This window comes from Callorhinus ursinus, unplaced genomic scaffold (genome assembly GCF_003265705.2).
Source record: "Callorhinus ursinus isolate GAN/ISIS: 27379988/994484 unplaced genomic scaffold, GSC_fseal_2.0 scaffold15, whole genome shotgun sequence".
NCBI lineage: Eukaryota > Metazoa > Chordata > Mammalia > Carnivora > Otariidae > Callorhinus > Callorhinus ursinus.
In genome coordinates, this window is record NW_027397077.1 from 7,695,037 (window position 1) to 7,716,121 (window position 21,085).

At 37.6% G+C, this 21,085-nt stretch overlaps 1 protein-coding gene across 7 annotated transcripts in view; it reads left to right on the top strand.

The window, feature by feature from the left end:
• DOCK3 (dedicator of cytokinesis 3) overlaps positions 1-21,085 on the top strand; it is a 525,427-nt gene that overhangs the window by 155,912 nt on the left and 348,430 nt on the right. The gene's annotated exons all lie outside the window — the stretch shown is intronic.

Consider the following 21,085-nt stretch of genomic DNA (forward strand, 5'->3'; position numbering starts at 1 on the left):
TTGATTTTATATCCTGCCACTTTACTGAATTCCTGTATGAGTTCTAGCAGTTTTGGGGTGGAGTCTTTTGAGTTTTCCACATACAGTATCATATCATCTGCAAAGAGTGAGAGTTTGACTTCCTCTTTGCTGATTTGGATGCCTTTGATTTCTTTCTGTTGTGTGATTGCTGTGGCTAGGACTTCTAATACTATGTTGAATAGCAGTGGTGAGAGTGGACATCCCTGCCATGTTCCTGACCTTAGGGGAAAAGCTCTCAGCTTTTCCCCATTGAGAATGATATTCGCTGTAGGTTTTTCATAGATGGCTTTCATGATATTGAGGTATGTAGCCTCTATCCCTATACTCTGAAGAGTTTTGATCAAGAAAGGATGCTGTACTTTGTCAAATGCTTTTTCTGCATCTATTGAGAGGATTATATGACTCTTGTTCTTTCTTTTGTTAATGTATTGTATCACGTTGATTGATTTGCGGATGTTGAACCAACCTTGCAGCCCAGGGATAAATCCCACTTGATCATGTTGAATAATCCTTTTAATGTACCGTTGGATCCTATTGGCTAGTATTTTGGTGAGAATTTTTGCATCCATGTTCATCAAGGATATTGGTCTGTCATTCTCCTTTATGATGGGGTCTTTGTCTGGTTTTGGGATCAAGGTAATGGTGGCCTCATAAAATGAGTTTGGAAGTTTTCCTTCCATTTCTATTTTTTGGAACAGTTTCAGGAGAATAAGTATTAATTCTTCTTTAAATGTTTGGTAGAATTCCCCTGGGAAGCCGTCTGGCCCTGGGCTTTTGTTTCTTGGGAGATTTTTGATGACTGCTTCAATTTCCTTAGTGGTTATAGGTCTGTTCAGGTTTTCTGTTTCTTCCTGGTTCAATTTTGGTAGTTGATACATCTCTAGGAATGCACCCATTTCTTCCAGGTTATCTAATTTGCTGGCATAGAGTTGCTCATAATATGTTCTTATAACTGTTTGTATTTCTTTGGTGTTGGTTGTGATCTCTCGTCTTTCATTCATGATTTTGTTGATTTGGGTCATTTCTCTTTTCTTTTTGATAAGTATGGCCAGCAGTTTATCAATCTTGTTAATTCTTTCAAAGAACCAGCTCCTAGTTTCGTTGATGTGTTCTACTGTTCTTTTGGTTTCTATTTCATTGATTTCTGCTCTGATCTTTATTATTTCTCTTCTCCTGCTGGGTTTAGGCTTTATTTGCTGTTCTCTCTCTAGCCTTTAGGTGTGGGGTTAGGTTGTGTATTTGAGACCTTTCTTGTTTCTTGAGAAAGGCTTGTATTGCTGTATACTTTCCTCTTAGGACCGCCTTTGCTGCATCCCAAAGATTTTGAACAGTTGTGTTTTCATTTTCATTGGATTCCATGAATTTTTTAAATTCTTCTTTAATTTCCTGGTTGACCCATTCATTCTTCAGTAGGATGCTCTTTAGCCTCCATGTATTTGAGTTCTTTCCGACTTTACTCTTGTGATTGAGTTCTAGTTTCAAAGCATTGTGGTCTGAAAATATGCAAGGAATAATCCCAGTCTTTTGGCATGGGTTGAGACCTGATTTGTGACCAAGGATGGTGATGTATTCTGGAGAATGTTCCATGGGCACTAGAGAAGAATGTGTATTCCGTTGCTTTGGGATGGAATGTTCTGAATATCTCTGTGAAGTCCATTTGGTCCAGGGTGTCATTTAAAGTTTTTATTTCCTTGTTGATCTTTGGCTTAGATGATCTGTCCATTTCAGTCAGGGGGCTGTTAAAGTCCCCCACTATTATTTTATTGTTGTCAATGTGTTTCTTTGCTTTTGTTATTAATTGCCTTATAAAAGTGGCTCCTCCTATGTTAGGGTTATAGATATTTACAATTGTTAGATATTCTTGTTGGATAGACCTTTTAAGTAAGATATAGTGTCCTTCCTCATCTCTTATTACAGTCTTTGTTTTAAAATCTAATTTGTCTGATATAAGAATTGCCACCCCAGCTTTCTTTTGGTGTCCATTAGCATGGTAAATGGTTTTCCACCCCCTCACTTTCAGTCTGGGGGTGTCTTTGGGTCTAAAATGAGTCTCTTGCAGACAACATATGGATGGGTCTTGTTTTTTAATCCAATCTGATAGCCTGTGTGTTTTGATTGGGGCATTGAGCCCATTTACACTCAGGGTAACTTTTGAAAGATATGAATTTAGTGCCATTGTATTGCCTGTAAGGTGACTGTTACTGTATATTGTCTGTGTTTCTTTCTGATCTGTGCTGCTTTTAGGCTGTCTCTTTGCTTAGAGGACCCCTTTCAATATTTCTTGGAGGGCTGGTTTCGTGTTTGCAAATTCCTTTAGTTTTTGTTTGTCCTGGAAGCTTTTTATCTCTCCTTCTATTTTCAATGATAGCCTAGCTGGATATAGTATTCTTGGCTGCATATTTTTCTCATTTAGTGGTGTAAAGCTATCATGCCAGTCCTTTCTGGCCTGCCAGGTCTCTGTGGATAGGTCTGTTGCCAATGTAATGTTTCTACCATTGTAGGTTACATATCTCTTCTCCCGAGCTGCTTTCAGTATTTTCTCTTTGTCCCTGAGACTTGTAAGTTTTACTAATAGATGTCGGTGTGTTGACCTATTTTTATTGATTTTGAGAGGGGTTCTCTGTGCCTCCTGGATTTTGATGCCTGTTTCCTTCCCCACATTAGGGAAGTTCTCTGCTATTATTTGCTCCAATATGTCTTCTGCCCCTCTCTCTCTTTCTTCTTTTTCTGGGATCCCAATTATTCTAATGTTTCGTGTTATCGTATCGCTTATCTCTCGAATTCTGCCCTCGTGAACCTGTAGTTGTTTCTCTCTCTTTTTCTCAGCCTCTTTATTTTCCATCATTTGGTCTTCTATATCGCTGATTCTCTCTTCTGCCTCATTTATCCTAGCAGTTAGTGCCCCCATTTTTGATTGCACCTCATCAATAGCCTTTTTGATTTCGACTTAGTTAGATTTTAGTTCTTTTATTTCTCCAGAAAGGGTTTCTCTAATAACTTCCACGCTTTTTTCAAGCCCAGCTAGTATCTTTAAAGTCATGATTCTGAACTCTAGGTCTGACATCGTACTAATGTCCGTATTGAGTAGGTCCCTGGCAGACGGTACTACCTCTTGTTCTTTTTCCTGAGGTGATTTTTTTTTGTCTTGTCATGTTGTCCAGAGGAGAACAGATAAATGAGAGAACAAAATGCTAACAGATTAACAACGTCCCCAGCAAATATACTCTATAGAAATCAGAAAAGACCTGAAACCAGGGGAAAAGAAAGGGAAAGAAAGAAAAAAGAGAAAAAAAAGTAAAAGAAAAAGATAAAAACAAACAAAAACAGAACAAAACAAAATAAAAAAACCCAGAATATGATCAAATATGATCAGGCTAGTGCATAGATCAGTGCCACACACTAGATTTTGGGTGTATTTTGATATGTTTGAAGAAAGTGCCTCCTAAAATTTTAAAGGAAGAAAGACTTAGATATGTACAAAATAAGGGTTGATAAATGAAGGGATGGAAGATGACTGTAAAGATGAAATTTATAAAAGGTTTTATAAACGGAATTGATAAGAAGTTGTTTGAAAGAAGAAAGAAGAAGATTTAAAAAAAAAGAAAAAAAATGGGAGAGACTGATCAGGCAAGATACTAGAACAAAGCCATACACTAGTGATTTAGGGTATATTTTGATCTGTTAGAATAAAGTGTATATCAAAATTTTAAACAGAGAAGAACTTATATATATATGCCAAAAATAAGGGTAAGTACTATGAAGGGATAAAATATGACTGCAAAAATGAAAAATAAAAAATGTTTTTTTTAAAAAAGGGATCGATAAGATGTTGGTTGAAAAAGGGAAAAGGAAAAATTCAAAAAAACAAAAAACAAAAACAGTTAAAAAAAATTAAGTTTGAAAAACTAATGAATCATGGTAAAAAAAAGCCATGAATTCTATGTGCAGTGTTCCCCTAGCGCTGGAGTTCTCCCGTTCTCCTTGATCAGTAAACTTGTTCTTGGGTTGCTGGCTGTTTGTGCTGATCTCCTTGGGGAGGGGCCTGTTACCGTGGTTCCCAAACGTCTTTGCCGGAGGCAGAATTGCCCCGCCCTTGTTGGTCTGGGCTAAGCAAGCTGCTCGGGTTTGCTCTCAGGACCTTTTGTTCCCTGTAAGCTCTCGGCATAGCTTTGGAGGACCAGGGTCAAAATGGTGGCCTCGCACTCTCAGCCTGGAGGAGCTGAGAACTCGGGGCCCCGCTCCTCAGTGCGCCCCCAGAGAAAAGCAGTCAATCACTCCTGTCTCCCCCGTCTCCGGCCGCACTCCGCGCTCATCCGGCCTGTGACCGAGCGTTTCTATCTCTGGCACCCGACCCTGTGTGGAGTCTCCAAGCCCAGCAGATCCCTGCGGTGCACTCCCGCGCCGCTCCTCCTGGGGGGAGGGAAGGGAGTCTCCTCGGCTCTGTTGCTTGTTGGGTCCCTGCTGGAGGAGCAGTGGGCCGACTGGGCCACGGATCACAGTTTATGGCAACCCTGAGCTGTGAGCCTGCGCCTAGGCTCCGTCTCTGCAGCCGGCTTCCCTGCTCTGATACCTGGGAGCTCTGCTGCACTCAGGCACCCCCGGTCTTTCTGTGACCCCGAGGGTCCTGAGTCCACACTGTTTCGGGAGGTTTCCACCTCCCGCTTAGCCACTGGAGTGACGTCCCTCAGTGGAACTGACTTCTAAAAGTTCCGATTTTGTGCTCCGCGGCTCTATCATTTGCCAGAAGCGGCCAACGGAGGCCCCCTCCCCCGCCGTCTATCCTCTCGAATATCGCCTCGGATTTACTTCTCCGCATGTCCTACCTTCTAGTAAGTGGTCACTTCTCTGTTCAGAGAGTTGTTGCTACTCTCTTCTTCGATCTTCTGTTGAGTTCGTAGGTGTTCACAATAGTTTGATCCCTATTCAGCTGAATTCCTGAGACCAGACGAAATCCAGGGCTCCTACTCCTCCCTCAGCTCTCTTCTTTTATTTGGATAGTTTTAATACTAGGTCTTCAAGTGTGCTACTCTTTTTTTTACAAGTATTTAATCTGCCATTAAACACCTTGAATGAGTATTTTCATTTAGATGTGTTTTTCAGTTCTTTTATTTCCATTTTGTTCCATTTTATATATTTATTGCATTTTCATTATGTTCATGTTTTCTTTTAAATTTTTGAGATTTAAATAGCTGTTTTAAACTTCTTTTCTGTGAGTTCCCATTGTGTATCATTTTTGTTCTGTTTTTATTGATGGCTTATATTTTCTCATACCCAGTAGTTTTGTTTTGTTTTGTTTTGTTTTCTAGAATTTTGAAGTTATATCGTTGAATTTTTTAAAAAGATTTTATTTATTTATTTGACAGAGAGAGACACAGCGAGAGAGGGAATACAAGCAGAGGGAGTGGGAGAGGGAGAAGGAGGCTTCCCACCAAGCAGGGAGCCCGATGCGGGGCTCGATCCCAGGACCTGGAATCATGACCTGAGTCGAAGGCAGACGCTTAACGACTGAGCCACCCAGGCGCTCCTATTGTTGAATTTCTTGATTTGAATTTTGTCATCTTCCTTTAGAGAAAGCTTAATTCGTGTTTTTTTTTTTTTTTTTTTTTTTTTTAAGTAGGCCCTGCACCCAATGTGGGGCTCAAACTTGTGACCCTGAGATCAGGAGTTACATGTTCTACCGGCTGAACCAGCCAGGTGCCCCTAAAAGTTTAATTCATTTTTGCAGACAATTAATTTACTTGTAATTCATCTTGAACCTTAAGGTTTGTTAGCGTATGTTTAGAGTAACCTTTACTCTAGGATTCTTTGACCTTACCCTTAACATGCCATCTTACTGAGTCTTTATTGAAAGACACATGTGTTCACTGAGTTGTTTCCATTCTGTTGGATTAGAATTTAAATGTGTACAAATTTTATGTTTGCTCCAGGAATTGTTTACCTTAAAGCTGCCCGTTGCCTGTTAGTTGCTCTTTCCCTGGCCTTGTAGAGTCTTACTCTGTGCAATTACAGCTTAGTTTTCAGGCAAAGCTCAAGGAGATCTCTATGAGGAATCCTTTAATTCTTGGTCTTCATGATTCCCTTCTGTTATGTTGCACAAAATCCAGCCCTCCCACACTTCTTTTACTAATGTTTGACAGTGTTTTGCTCTTTGCTGTCCCTTTCTGATCTATAAAGGCCTCTAGACAAAAAGTGTTGGAAAATTATGACTCACTTCATTCGTTTCCCTTCTCCTAGTGATCACACATTCCTGTGCTGCTGATTGTCCAGTGTCTGAAAATAGTTGCTTCACATATTTTGTTAAGTTTTTTTAGTTGTTTTTGACAGATGACAGATCATGGTTTTCTTTGTTATACTTTATATTTTTGAGATAATTAGTGAGTTATATGCAGTTAGATACCTTAAAGTCCTCCATTGATAATATTTTGTAAAACTGTAGTACAGTATCAAAACCAGAATAGTGACATTAATGTAATCAAGAGGCAGAACATTTCCATCACCACAAGGATCTCTCATGTTGCCCTTTTATAGCCATACCCATGTCCCTCTACCTCTACCTGGTAATCTCTGGCAACCAGTAATCAGTTCTCTGTTTTTTATAATTTTTTCATTTAAAAATGTATGTAGGTGGAACCATACAGTATGCAGCATTTTAGAATTGGAAATTTTCCCTCAGTGTAACTCTGTAGAGATTTGCCCATGTTTTTGTATATATTAATAGTTATTCCTTTTTAATTTTGAGTTATATTTAATGGTATGGATGTACCACTATTTAACATTTCACATTTTGAAGGTTATCAGAGTTGTTTCCAGTTTTTTACTATTAAAAGAGAGCTGTTATAAACATATGTATAGGTTTTTATAGCTTTGTGAACAAAAGTTTATATTTTTCTGGGTTAAATGCCCAGGCATGCACTTGGTGGCTTACATGGTAGTTGCAGATTTAGTTTTTTAAAAAACTGCCAAACCATTTTCTAGACGGGTGGTGCCATTTTACATTTTCACCTGCAGTGTATGAGAAATCTAGGTTCTTTGCGTTCTTGCCAGCATTTGATTTTGTCAGTATTTTCTATTTTAGTCATTCTGATAGGTGTAGTGGTATCTCACTGTAGTTTTTTTTTTATTGTAGTTAATTTACATTTCCCTAATGGCTAATGATGTTGAACCACCTATCTTTTCACATGGTTATTTGCCATCTATATCTACTCTTCACGCCTTTTACCCATTTTCTAACTGGACTTTCTGTTTTTAACTGTTGTGTTTTGAAGTTCTTTATTCTGGATACTAGTTTTATATCAGATGTGTAGTTTGAAAAATTTTCCCTCCATCTGTAGCTTTTCCTTTTATGCTCTTGACAGAGTCTTTCATAGAGAACGTTTTAAATTTTGGGTGAAGTCTGACTTATCAGTGTTTTCTTTCATGGATTGTGCATTTGGTATAATGTAAACTTTAAGAGTTCTTCGCTTACCCCTAGTCTCCTGTGTAGAAGATTTCCTTTTATATTTTTTATAAAGTTATGAAGTTTTATGTGATCTATCTGAAGTTAATTTTTAGAGCAGGTTTGATAGGTTGACTTATCTATCTGTGACTGATTTTGGTATCAGGGTTATTGTTTTGCTTTTGGATGTCCAATTGCTCCAGATTCATTTGTTGAAAAGGTTATTTTTCCCCTATGAAATTGCTATTGTAAAATATTTAGGTATGTTTGTGAGGTCTAATTCTGATTTCTCTGTTCTCTTCCATTGATCTGTTTTTCTGTCCCTCTGCCAGTACTGCTCAGTCTTGATTTCTGTAGTTATATAACAAGTCTTAAAATGAGATAGATTGGTGGAAGGAGCAAGATGGCAGAGGAGTAGGAGAACTAAATTTCATCTGGTCTCAAGAATTCAGCTAGATAGGTATCAAACCATTCTGAACACCTACAAACTCAACAGGAGATTGAAGAAAAGAATAGCAGCAACTCTATGAACAGAAAAGCAACCACTTTCTGGAAGGTAGGACATGCGGAAAAGTGAATCCGAGGTGATATTTGGGAAGATAGACTGCAGGAGGAGGGAGCCTCTGTCACCTGGCTACCAGCAAGTGATAGAGCAGCAGAGCACAAAATTTGAACTTATGGAAGCCTGCTCTGCTGAGGGACGTCGCTCCAGTGTCTAAGCAGGGGGTGGAACCCTTGCTGGGACAGTGTGGTCTCAGGACCCTTGGGGTCACAGAAAGACCAAGGGGTGCCTGAGTGTGGCAGAGCTCCCAGGTATCAGAGCACGGAAGCAGGCTGCAAAGATGGAGCGAACGAGTGGGCTGTCAGCTCGTTGTTGCCATAAATTGTGATCCACGACACAGTTGGGCCACTACTCTTCTTTGAGCAGAGACCCAACAAGTGGCATATCCAGGGAGACTCCCCTTCCTCCCTGGGGAGGAGAGGCACGGAAGCCCACTGCAGGAATTCTGCTGGGTTTGGAGGCTCCAGACGGGGTCATGTGCTAGAGATAGAAATGCTTGGTCACAGCCCAGGTGAGCATGGAATGTGGCCGGAGACCAGGGGGACAGGAGTAATTGACTGCTTTTCTCTGGGGGCTCACTTAGGAGTGAGGCCCTGAGTTCTTGGCTCCTCCAGGGCTGGAGATTGGGAGGCCGTCATTTTCATTTAAATACTCCAAAGCTATACGGAAAGCTTTAAGGGAACAAAAGCTACTGAGAGCAAATCTGAGCAGATTACTTATCCTGGCCCCTGCAAGGGCGGTGCAGTTCCACCCAGGGCAAAGACATTTGCAAATCACTCAAACAGGCCCCTCCCCCAGAAGATCAGCAAGAACATCCAGCCAAGACCAAGTTTACCTATCAATCAATGAGAACTGCAGAACTCCAGCACTAGGGGAATACAGTACATAGAATTCAAGGCTTTTTCCCCCATGATTCTTTAGTCTTTCAAAGTTAATTTTTAAAATTTTCTTTTTCTGTTTTCTTTTGAATTTTTCTTTTTCCTGTTTTCAACCAACATCTTATCAATTCCTTTTTTTTTTAAAGATTTTATTTATTTATTCATGAGAGACAGAGAGAGAGAGAGAGAGAGAGGCAGAGGGAGAAGCAGGCTCCCAAGGAGCAGGGAGCCCGATGCGGGACTCGATCCCAGGACCCTGGGATCATGACCTGAGCCGAAGGAAGATACTTAACCATCTGAGCCACCCAGGCACCCTTATCAATCCCTTTTTTAAAAATCTTTTTTAATTTTCATTTTTAGAGTCACATTCTCTGACTTTATTGTAGTTAACCTTGTTTTTTGTATACATATATGTTTTTCTCTATTTAAAATTTTGGGATACAGTTTCTTCTAACAGACTAAAATATACTCTAAATCTCTAGTGTATGGCTTTGTTCTAGTCTCCCGCCTGATCACATTCTCTCCTTTTCTTCTTTTAAAATTTTCTTCTTTCTTTCTTCAACCAACGTTTATCAATTCCCTTTTTAAAATCTTTTTAAATTTTCATCTTTACAGTCATATTCCATCCCTTTATCGTATTTATCCTGATTTTTGTATATATATAAGTCTTTCTTTAAAATTTTGGGAGGCAGTTTCTTCTAACAGACCAAAATACACCCAAAATCTAGTGTGTGGCTCTGTTCTCTTCACCAGCCTGATCATATTCTTTTTTTTTTTTTTTTTTTAATTTCCCTTTCTTTTCCCCCCAGTTTCGGGTCTCTTCTGATTTGCTTAGTGTATTTTTTTTGGGGTCGTTACCCTGTTAACATTTTGTTGTCTCATTTATCTATTCTCCTCTGGACAAAATGACAAGGTGGAAAGACTCACCTAAAAAAAAGAACAAGAGGCAGCACCGACTGCCAGGGACCTAATCAATACAGACATTAGTAAGATGTCAGAACTAGAGTTCAGAATGATGATTATAAAGATACTAGCTGGGCTTGAAAAAAGCATAGAAGACACTAGAGAATCCCTTTCTGGAGAAATAAAAGAACTGAAATCTAGCCAAGTTGAAATCAAAAAGGCTATTAATGAGGTGCAATAAAAAATGGAGGCTCTAACTGCTAGGATAAATGAGGCAGAAGAGAGAATTAGTGATACAGAAGACCAAATGATGGAGAAAAAAGAAGCTGAGAAAAAGAGAGGTAACTACTGGACCATGAGGGCAGAATTTGAGAGATAAGTGATACCATAAAGCGAAACATTAGAATAGTTGGGATCCCAGGAGAAGAAGAAAGAGAGAGGGGGACAGAAGGTATATGGAGCAAATTATAGCAGAGAACTTCCCTAATTTTGGGAAGGAAACAGGCATCAAAATCCAGGAGGCACAGAGAACCCCCCTCAAAATCAATAAAAATAGGTCAACAGCCTGACATCTAATAGTAAAATTTACAAGTCTCAGAGACAGAGAAAATCCTGAAAGCAGCTTGGGACAAGAGGTCTGTAACCTACAACAGTAGAAACATTAGATTGGTAGCAGACCTGTCCACGGAGACCCGGCAGGCCAGAAAGGACTGGCATGATATATTCAGAGCACTAGAGGACAAAAAATATGCAGCCATGAATACTATATCCAGCTAGGCTGTCATTGAAAATAGGAGAGAGAAAAAGCTTCCAGGACAAAGAAAAACTAAAAGAATTTGCGAACACCAACCCAGCCCTACAAGAAATATTGAAAGGGGTCCTCTAACAAAGACAGAGCCTAAAAGTAACAGACCAGAAAGGAACAGAGACAATATACAGTAACAGTCAACTTACAGGAAATACAGTGGCTGTAAATTCATATCTTTCAATAGTTACCCTAAATTTGAATGGGCTAAATGCCCCAATCAAAAGACACAGGGTATCAGACTGGACAAAAAAACAAGACCCATCGATATGCTGTCTGCAAGTGACTCATTTTAAGACCCAAAGACACCTCCAGATTGAAAGTAAGGGAGTGGAAAACCATTTACCATGCTAATGGACATCAAAAGAAAGCTGGGGTGGCAACCCTTATATAAGACAAATTAGGTTATAAACCAAAGACTATAATAAGAGATGAAGAAGAACACTACATCCTATTTAAAGGGTCTATCCAACAAGAAGATCTAACATTTGTAAATATCTTTGCCCCTAACATGGGAGCAGTCAATTATACAAGCCAATTAATAACAAAATCAAAGAAACATATAGACAATACAGTAATAGTGGGGGACTTTAACACCCCCCTCACTGCAATGGACAGATCATCTAAGCAGAAGATCAACAAGGAAATAAAGGCTTTAAGTGACACACTGGACCAAGTGGACTTCACAGATATATTCAGAACATTCCATCCCAAAGCAACAGAATACACATTCTTCTCTAGTGTCCATGGAACATTCTCCAGAATAGATCACACCCTAGGCCAAATCAGGTCTCAACCGGTACCAAAGGATTGGGATCATTCCCTGCATATTTTCGGACCACAATGCTTTGAACCTAGAACTCAATCATAAGAGGAAGGTTGGAAAGAACTGAAATACATGGAGCTAAAGAGTTTCCTACTAAAGAATGAATGGGTCAACCAGGAAATTAAAGAAGAATTAAAAAAATTCATGGAAAGAGATGAAAATGAAAACAGAACTGTTCAAAATCTTTGGGATGCAGCAAAGGCAGACCTAAGAGGGAAGTATATAGCAATACAAGCGTTTCTCAAGAAACAAGAAAGGTCTCAAATATACAACCTAACCCCACACCTAAAGGAGCTGGAGAAGGAACAGCAAATAAAGCCTAAACCCAGCAGGAGAAGAGAAATAATAAAGATCAGAGCAGAAATCAATGAAATAGTAACCAAAAGAACAGTAGAACACATCAATGAAACTAGGAGCTGGTTCTTTGAAAGAATTAACAAGATTGATAAACCGCTGGCCATACTTATCAAAAAGAAAAGAGAAATGACCCAAATCAACAAAATCATGAATGAAAGAGGAGAGATCACAACCAACACCAAAGAAATACCAACAGTTATAGGAACATATTATGAGCAACTCTATGCCAGCAAATTAGATAACCTGGAAGAAATGGGTGCATTCCTAGAGATGTATCAACTACCAAAACTGAACCAGGAAGAAATAGAAAACCTGAACAGACCTATAACCACTAAGGAAATTGAAGCAGTCATCAAAAATCTCCCAAGAAACAAAAGCCCAGGGCCAGACGGCTTCCCAGGGGAATTCTACCAAACATTTAAAGAAGAATTAATACCTATTATTCCAAAACTGTTTCAAAAAACAGAAATGGAAGGAAAACTTCCAAACTCATTTTATGAGGCCGGCATTACCTTGATCACAACAACCAAAGACCCCACTAAAAAGGAGAATTAAAGACCAATACCCCTGATGGACATGGATGCAAAAATTCTCACCAAAATACTGCCAATAAGATCCAACAGTACATTAAAAGGATTATTCACCACGATCAAGTGGGATTTATCCCTGGGCTACAGGGTTGGTTCAACATCCACAAATCAATCAGTGTGATACAATAAATTAATAAAAGAAAGAACAGGAACCATAGGATCCTCTCAATAGATGCAGAAAAAGCATTTGACAAAGTACAGCATCCTTTCTTGATCAAAACTCTGAGTGTAGGATAGAGGGTACATACCTCAATATCATAAAAGCCATCTATGAAAAACCTACAGCGAATATCATTCTCAATGGGGAAAAGCTGAGAGCTTTCCCCCTAAGGTCAGGAATGCGGCAGGGATGTCCATTATCACCACTGGTATTCAACGTAGTACTAGAAGTCCTAGCCTCAGCAATCAGACATCAAAAAGTAATAAAAGTCATCCACATCGGCAAAGAAGAAGTCAGACTCTCACTGTATGCAGATGATATGACACTTTATGTGGAAAACCCAAAGACTCCACCCCCAAACTGCTAGAACTCATACAGGAATTCAGTAAAGTGGCAGGATATAAAATCAATGCACAGAAATTAGTTTCATTCCTATACACCAAAACGAGACAGAAGAAAGAGAAATTAAGGAGTCGATCCCATTTACAATTGCACCCCAAACCATAAGCTACCTAGGAATAAATCTAACCAAAGAGGCAAAGAATCTGTATTCAGAAAACTATAGAATACTCATGAAAGAAATTGTGGAAGACACAAAGAAATGGAAAAATGTTCCATGGTCATGGGTTGGAAGAAAAAATTTTGTGAAAATGTCTATGCTCCCTAGACCAATCTACACTTTTAATGCAACCCCTATCAAAATACCTTCAACATTTTTCAAATTAATGGAACAAATAATCCTAAAATTTGTTTGGAACCAGAAAAGATTCTGAATAGCCAGGGGAATGTTGAAAAAGAAAAGCAAAGCCGGTGGCATCACAATTCTGGACTTCTAGCTGAATTATAAAGCTGTCATCATCAAGACAGTATGGTACTGGCACAAAAACAGACACATAGATCAATGGAACAGAATAGAGAGCCCAGAAATGGACTGTCAACTCTATGGTCAGCTAATCTTCAACCTAGCAGGGAAGAATGTCCAATGGAAAAAAGAGTCTCTTCAACAGATGGTGTTGGGAAAATTGGACAGCCACATGCAGAAGAATGAAACTGGACCATTTCCTTACATCACACACAAAAATAGACTCAAAACGGATGAAAGACCTAAATGTGAGAAAGGAATCCATCAAAATCCTAGAGGAGAACACAGTCAGCAACCTCTTTGATCTCAGCCGCAGCACGTTCTTCCTAGAAACATTGCCAAAGGCAAGGGAAGCAAGGGTAAAAATGAACTATTGGGACGTCATCAAGATAAAAAGCTCTTGCACAGCAAAGGAAACGGTCAACAAAATCAAAGACAGCCGAGAGAATGGGAGAAGATATTTGCAAATGACATCAGATAAAGGGCTAGTATCCAAAATTTATAAAGAACTTATCAAACTCAACACCCAGAGAACAACTAATCCAATCAAGAAATGGGTAGAAGACATGAACACATATTTCTGCAAAGAAGACATCCAAATGGCCAACAGGCAGATGGGAAAGTACTCAACATCACTCAGCATCAGGGAAATACAAATCAAAACCTCAATGAGATACCACCTTACTCCAGTCAGAATGGGTAAAACGAACAAGTCAGGAAACAACAGATACTGGCGAGGATGTGAGAAAGGGGAATCCTCTTATCCTGTTGGTGGGAATGAAAACTGCCACAGCCACTCTGGAACACAGTGTGTAGGTTCCTCAGAAAATTGAAAATAGAGCTACCTTACAACCCAGCAATTGCATTACTAGGTATTTACCCCAAAGATACAAATGTAGTGATTGGAGGGAGAAGGGGAGTTGCTCCCTGGTGTTTATAGCAGCAGTGTCCACAATAGCCAAACGATGGAAAGAGCCAAGATGTCCATCAACAGATGAATGGATAAAGAAGATGTGGTGTATACACACACACACACACACACACACACACACACACACACACACACACACTGGAATACTATACAGCCATTAAAAAAACGAAATCTTGCCATTGGCAGTGATGTGGATGGAACTAGAGGGTATTATGCTAAGTGAAATAAGTCAATCAGAGAAAGACAGTTTCATATGATCGCACGGATATGAAAAATTTGAGAAACAAGACAAGATCATAGGAGAAATGGGGAAAAATGAAACAAGACGAAACCAGAGAGGGAGTCAAAGTATAGGAGACCCTTAATCTCAGGAAACAAACTGAGGGTTGCTGGAGCCGAGGGGGGTTGGAGGGATGGGGTGGCTGGGTGATGGACATTGGGGAGGGTATGTGCTATGGTGAGTGCTGTGAGTTGTGTAAAACTGATGAATCTCAGACTTGTAACCTGTACCCCTGAAACAAATAATACATTATATGTTAATTTAAAAAAATTAAAGAGGGCACTTTTGATGAGAAAAAAAAGATTGTATAAAATTGGTGTTAATGGCTCAATAACTCTTTGGAAGAATTTTTCAATGAAGTCATCTGTGCTTGGTGATCTCTTTATCAAGAGTCTTTTAATTAAAATTTTAATTTCTTTGAAAAAAATCAGATTGATTTTTTCCTCACTTTTCTCTTTTTAAAAAAAGATTTATTTCTTTTCGAGAGAGAGAGAGAGAGCACAGCTGGAGGGGCAGAGGGAGGGAGAGAGAATCTTAAGCTGACTCCATGCTGATTTCTGAGCCTGACATGGGGATTGATCCCATGACCCTGAAATCACAACCTGAACTGAAACCAAGAGTGAGAGACACTTAACTGATTGTGCCATGAGGCACGCGCCCTCATACTTTATTCTATTTAAAAATTCTTTTAGCTACTCTTGTTTCCCTCTTTTCCATATAAATTTTAGAATAATCTTAAATATATGTAAAAGATTTTGCTAGGATTTTATAATGATCATATTAATAAACGTGTATCAGTTTGGGGAAAACTGACATGCTGTGAGTCTTCAGGTTTCTATGCACAAAAATCTTTGATTTATCAGTGTTTTTGACTTTTCCGTATACAAGTTATGTACTTTTTTTGTTAGATTTACACCTAAATATATACTATTTTTGAGAGATTATATATGGTATTGTATTTTTATTTTCAGTGTGCATAGATTCATTGCTAGTATATAGAAATACAATTGATTTGTGTATGTTTATTTGTATCCTGTGACCTTGTTGAACTCTCTTATTGGTTGTAGTCTTTTTTTTTTTTAAGCTGCCCTTGAGATTTTCTACATTGACAATCATGTCATTTGTAATTAGGGTCATTTTTATTTCTTCATTTCTGAACTGTATGCCTTTTGTTTCCTTTTTTAAATTAGTGCCTTATTGCACTGGCTAGAACTTCCAGCACTATGGTGAATATGAGTGGTGAAAGTGGACTTCTTTGCTTTACTCCTGATCTTAGGGGAAAGTGTTCATTGTTTCACCATTAAGTATAATGCTTCTTTGTAAGTGCTTTTCATCAAATTAGGAAGTTCTCTTCTGTTCCTAGTGTTGATTTTACTGAACTTTTTCATATTGAGGTATAGTTGACAAATAAGTTTTATATGTCTAATGTGTTCAATGTGGTAATTTGATATATGTATACTTTGTGAAATTATTACCACATCCAGGTTAATTCAACCATCTTTTACCTCACATTTTTTTCTGTTAAAAATGCATAAGATCTATTCTCCTAACAAGTTTCTAGTACACAACCCAGTTTTATTAATAATAGTCAATATGCAATACATCAGAACCTCAGAGCTTATTCATTAGCTTATGTAAATTTCTTACTCAGTTTATAACTGAAAGGTTGTACCCTTTGACCACCATGTTTACAACCCCCGCACACTCCCAGGTCCTGGTAGCAACCATTCTACTCTCTGTGTGAGTTTGATGTTCATTTACTTATTGATTTATAGGTTCCATACACAAGTGAAATCATAGAGTATTTGTCTTTCTATGTCTGGCTAATTTCACTTAACATAATGTTCTCCCATTTTATCTATGTGGCAAATGGCAGGATTTCCTTCTTTCCATTGGCTGAATAATAATCCATTGTGTGTGTATGTGTGTGTATCACATCATCTTTATCTGTTCATACATTGATAGACACTTAGGTTGTTTCCATGTCTTGGCTATTGTGAATAATGCTGTAATGAATGTGGGAGTGCAGCTATCTCTTAGAGACGTGATTGAGTTTATAGTTAAGATTATATCTTGTATACGTGTATATATGTGTGTGTGTGTGTGTGTGTGTGTGTGTGTGTGTATCCTGAGTTGGATTCCTTGATCATATGGTAGTTCTATTTTTAATTTTTTGAGGAACCTAAATAGTGTTTTACACAATGGTTTACCAGTTTATATGCCACCAATAGTGTATAGGGTTTCCTTTTTCCACATCTTCACCAAAACTTATTTTTTGTTTTTTGATAATAGCCATTCTAACAAATGTGAGGTGATATGTCATTGTTTTGGTTTGTATTTCCCTGATGATTAGTGATGTTGAACACCTTTTCATCTGTCTTTTGGCCATTTGTATGTCTTTGGAGAATGTTTATTCAGTTCCTTTGTCCATTTTTAAGTGAGGTGGTTTTTTGCTTCTGAGTTGTAGGAGTTATAGGAGATGTCAGATATATGCTTTGCAGATACTTTTCTTTCATTCCATATGTTGCCTTTTCATTTTGTTGAGTTTCCTTTGTTGTATAGTGGCTTTTTAGTTTGATGTAATCCTAATTATCTATTTTAGGTTTTGTTGTTTATGTTTTTGATGTTATATCCAAAAAATCATTGCCAAGTCCAATGTCAGGTAGAATTTTCCTGTGTTTTCTTCTAGGATTTTTATGGTTTTGGGTCTTATATTTAAATCTTTAATCTGTTTTCAGTTGATTTTTGAGTATGGTGTAAGGGTAAATATTTATTCTTTTCCATGTATATATCTAGTTATCTTAATTTCATTTATTAAAGAAACTATCATTTCCCCATTGTCTGTGCTTCGCACCTTTGTGATAAATTAATTGACCATATATTTATGGGTTTATTTCTGGGGTCTCTATTCTGTTCCACAGATTTATGTGTCTGTTTTTATGCCAGTGCCTTACTATGTTGATTACCATAGGTTTGTAATATAGTTTGAAGTCAGGAAGTGTGATGCCTCCAGCTTTGCTCTTCTTTCTCAAGATTGCTTTAGCTCTTCAGGGTCTTTTGTGGTTCCAATGAATTTTAGGATTGTTTCCTTTATTTTTGTGAAAAGTGCCATGGGAATTTTGGTAGGTGCTGCATTGAATCTGTAGATGGTTTTGTGTAGTATGGACATTTTAAGGATAGTAATTCTTCTAATCCATGAACATGGAATATTTTTCCATTTATTTGTGTCTTCAATTTATTTTGCCTGTGTCTTGCAGGTTTTGGTGTACAGATCTTTCACCTACTTGGTTAAATTAATCCTAAGTATTTTTTTCTTTTTGATGGTATTGTAAAAAGATTGTTTTGTTAATTTCTGTATCTAACAGTTCATTGTTAGTTTAAGAAATGTTTCTCCCTAATGACTTCCACAACCCCTAAAAATCTCCTCTAACCCTAACGCATTTCCCTTTCTGGACTATGAGCCCAATTAAGTAATCCAAACCCTGTAGCATTCCTTCCTCCCTGTTTCTCAATAAAAGATCTTTATCTCTGAAAAAAAAAAGAAATAAAACCCATTTTTTGTATATTGATTTTGTATCTTGCAACTTTAAGAGGTTTATCAGTTCTGAAAATCATTTGGTGGAGGCTTTATGGTTTTCTTTTTTTTAAAGATTCTATTTATTTATTAGAGCGAGAGCATGCACACGAGAGAGAGTGAGAGAGAGAGAGAAAGAGCAGGATCAGGGGGATAGGTAGAAGCAGACTTCCCGCCAAACAGAGAACCTGATGTGGGGCTTGATCCCAGGACCTTGGGATCATGACCTGAGCTGAAGGCAGATGCTTAACTGATTGAGCCACCCAGGCACCCCTGTGGTTTTCTGTATATAAGATCATGTCATATGCAAAACAATTTTAACTTCTTCCTTTCCAATTTGGATGTCTTTATTTCTTTTCTTGCCTAGTTGCTCTGGCTAGGACTTCTATTTGAATAGAAGGGGTGAGAGTTGGCATCCTTGTTTTCTTACTGATCTTAGAGGTAAAGCTTTCACTGAGTATGATGGCCTTTATTATGTTTAACTACATTCTATCTATACCTGACTTGTTGAGAGTTTTTATTGTAGGTTGTTGAATTTTGTCAAATGTTTTTTCTACATTTATTGCAATGATCATATGATTTTATCCTTCATTCTGCTAATGTGTGTATCACACTGATTTTTTTATGTTGAACTATCCGTGCATTTGATAGATAAATCCCGCTTAATAACAGTGTATGATTCTTTTAATGTTCTATTGAATTTGGTTTGCTAGTATTTCACTGAGAACTTTTTTGCATCTGTATTCCTTAGGATACTGGCCTTTTTCTTTATCTTTTTCTTCTTTTCTCTTCTTTTCTTTTCTTTTCTTGTAGTCTCCTTGTCTGGCTTTGGAATCAAGGTAATGCTGACTTTGTAAAATGAGTTTGGAAGTGTTCCTTCTTCTTCAGTTTTTTGGAAGACCCTGAGAATGATTTTTCTTTAAGTCGTTGGTAGAATCCATCAGTGAAACCATGTGTTTGTTGAGAGGTTTTAAGTTTCTGATTTAATTTTCTTAGTCATAATTAGTTTGTTCAGATTTACTACTTATGATTCTCTCTTGTCAGGTGTATGTTTCTAGGAATCTTTCCATTTCTTTTAGGTTAACCAATTTGTTGGTATATAATTCTTCATAGTAGTCTCTTATGATCCTTTGTATTTTTGTGGTATCAGTTGTAGTGCCTCCTCTTTTATTTTTTATTTTATTTATTTGATTCTTTCTCTTATTTTATTAGTCTGGCTAAAGGTTTTTAAATTTTGCTTATCTTTTCAAATAGCTAGGTCTTAATTTCATTGATCTTTTTTATTGTTTTCTAGCATCTATTTCATTTGTTTCCCTTAATCTTTATATATCCTTCCTTCTGCTAATTTTGGGCTTACCTCATTATTTTTATAGTTCCTTCAGGTATAAAGTTAGGTTGTTCTTTTGCTTTTTTTTCTTATAGGCATTTATCACCATAAATTTCCATCTTAGAGCTGTTTTTTTCTGCATCCTGTAAGTTTTGTGTGTTGTGTTTCCATTTCCATTTGTTTTGAATTTTTTTTTTAACTTCTCTTTTGATTTCTTCTTTGGCCAATTGGTCGTTCAGGAATGTGTTGTTTAATTTCCACATATTTGTGAATTTTATAGCTTTCTTCCTGTTACTGATTTCTAGCTTCATATCATTTTGGTTAGAAAAGATAATTGGTATGATATCAGTTTCCTTGAGTTTAAGACTTGTTTTGTTGCCTAACATTTTATCTACCCTGAAAATAATCTGTGTGTGTTTGAAAAGAATGTATATTATGTGGTTATTGGATGGAATATTCTCTATATGTCTGTCAGCTCCATTTTGTCTAAAGTATAATTTAAGTCTAATAATTTTTTAATTAATTTTCTGGATCTCTTCATTGTTGAAAGGGGGTATTGAAATCCCTTGCTGCTTTTTTTCTTTTTTGTATTGTTGTCTATTTCTCCCTTCAGATGTGTTGTTATTTGTTTAATATATTTAGATGTTCTGGGGTTTGTTTTGTTTTGTTTTGTTTTAGATTTCATTTATTTATTTGACACAGAGAGAGAGAAAGAGCACAAGTAGGTAGAGCAGCAGGCAGAGGGAGAGGGAGAAGCAGGCTCTCCGCCGAGCAGGGAGCCTGATGTGGGGCTCGATCCCAGGACCCTGGGATCATGACCTGAGCCGAAGGCAGTCGCTTAACCAACTGAACCACCCCGGCGCCCTAGATGTTCTGTTTTTTGGGGTGTGTATATACTTCCAATTGTTTTATTCTCATGACGAGTTAACCCCTTTGTCATTACATAATCATCTTCCTTGACTCTTTTTTGTGACTTGAAATCTAATTTGTAATGATGTAAGTATAGCTAACTCGGCTCTCTTTTGCTTTACATTTGCAGGGAATGTATATTGTTTCTTTCCTTTGAGCCCAAGTTTATCCTTAAAGTGAAGTGAGTTTCTTGTAGACAGCATGCAGTTGGGTTACATTTTTTGGTTCATTCAGCAACTGTATGCCTTTTGGTTGGAGAATTTAACCTATTTACATTTCATTATTAGTAGGTGAGGACTTACTAATATTATCTTGTTAATTGTTTTCTGGCTCTTTTTTAGTTCCTTTGTCTTTTCCTTTTTCTCTTGTGTTCATTTGTGAATTGATAATTTTCCAAAATGGTATGGTTTGATTTCCTTCTCTTTACCTGTTGAGTATCTGTTGAAGGTTTTTTTTTTTTTTTTTTTTGTGGTTGCTGTGAGGCTTACATAACACTTTTTAACAGTCTGTTTTATGCTGATAATATTTGGATTTCAATCCCATATAAAAATTATACCCTTTCACTCCTACCCACATTTTACATTTTTGATGTTGCAGTTTACATCTTCTTATATTGTATGTTCTTTAAGGAATTATTGTAGCTATAGTTATTTTTAATACTTTTG